The 1,601-nt window shown below is 36.0% G+C and overlaps 1 non-coding gene across 1 annotated transcript; it reads left to right on the top strand.

Moving 5' to 3' along the window:
- The first annotated feature begins 1,004 nt into the window (after positions 1-1,004).
- Positions 1,005-1,111, top strand: LOC130026682 (U6 spliceosomal RNA). The gene has a single exon (XR_008792884.1). It is a non-coding gene; the product is annotated as a U6 spliceosomal RNA (small nuclear RNA).
- The last annotated feature ends 490 nt before the right edge of the window (positions 1,112-1,601 follow it).

Below are 1,601 nucleotides of genomic sequence, written 5' to 3'. Positions count from 1 at the left end.
CGGCTCGTCCTTCATGCCCTACTGAGGTGAAGAGTTGCCCCCCATGAGCGGATCTCTGGCACAGCCATAACACCAAACACACAGAAACCAATCTCGTAATTATCTGGCTCTTTGCAGAAATCCAAAATCATTATATGATTCTCATAACCAGCTATAAAAAACAAAGTATTTCACAATGCCTTTTCAGCAATTCTGATTTGTTGGGGGGAGGGGGAATTCTAAACAATAATGGTACATCTTTTGTCAAAATAATGAATGTAATCAATGTAGAGAAAAGTTAAGTAGAAATCAACTGCATCATCTGCCTCACAGGCATTGGGAAGGGTGGGAGGGAGGTATATTGGGGTTCTTAGTGGTGAAAAATCAATACTGGTGAAGGGAAAGGTGTTTGATCATTGCATGACTGAGACTTAAACCTGAAAGCTTTGTAACTTTTATTTATTCAATAAATAAATATAAGAAGGAAAAATAAATGAATAAATAAAATTATGAAAAAAAATTAGGTGGAGTTCATGCCCAATTCAATCAGCTAATCAGTGGCTGAATAAATAGCAGTACTCCTACGTTAAAAAAAATAATAAGACATCACTTGGTGCGGGAGCAATAGCACAGCAGCTAGGGTGTTTGCCTTGCAAGCAGCTGACCCAGATTTGATTCCCAGCATCCTATATGGTCCCCTAAACACCGGAGGAGTAATTTCTGAGTGCATGAACCAGGAGTAACTCCTGTGCATCACCGGGTGTGCCCCAAAAATAATAAAAAAAATTATTCAAGAATTTTTCTAATAAATATATCTGATTTAATTAATATTTCCAATGTAATATTCATTGAATAATCCATTCCTAAAGAAAGGATTTCTCCAATAGAAATTAAAACATAGCATAAAGGCTTATGTCCCAAACCTTTTTTATATTACAAAACAACAACAACAACAACAACAACAACAAAAATCTATAAAGCAACACCACAGCAAACTAAATACACATTTTAAAATATTGTTTAGAGTGCTCGCTTCAGCAGTACATATACTAAAATTGGAACAATACAGAGAAGATTAGCATGGCCCCTGCACAAGGATGACACGCAAATTCGTGAAGCATTCCATATTTTTATGAGAGACGCATGCTGAAAGTAGACTGTAGACCGGACATGATTGCCACTCAATACCTCTTTTGCAAACCACAGCACCCAAAAGGAGAGAGAGAACAAAAGGGAATGCCCTGCCGCAGAAGCAGGGTTGGATGGGAGGGGTAGGGGAGGTGGGAGAGATACCGGGTTCATTGGTGGTGGAGAATGGGCACTGGTGGAGGGATGGGTACGCGATCATTGTATAACTGAAACCCAAGTACAAAAATGTATAAGTCTACAACTGTACCTTATGGTGTTTCACTAATAAAAATTAAAAATAAAATAAAATAAAATAAAATGTTGTTTAGAACTCACACATTTTGACAAAATCATATATGAATGACAATATTTATTAAAACACAGTAGTAAATCAAAATATGCACTACCTATAAAATTATATATCTGATAAAATACGGTCATAAATAAATATGGTCATAAATATTTTCAAAGTACTGGAATACATTTTTCTATTG

This window comes from Sorex fumeus, unplaced genomic scaffold, assembly GCF_029834395.1.
Source record: "Sorex fumeus unplaced genomic scaffold, SorFum_2.1 ptg000034l, whole genome shotgun sequence".
Classification (NCBI taxonomy): domain Eukaryota; kingdom Metazoa; phylum Chordata; class Mammalia; order Eulipotyphla; family Soricidae; genus Sorex; species Sorex fumeus.
Note: the sequence above shows the minus strand (reverse complement) of the source record. Positions and strands in the feature narration are given on the sequence as shown.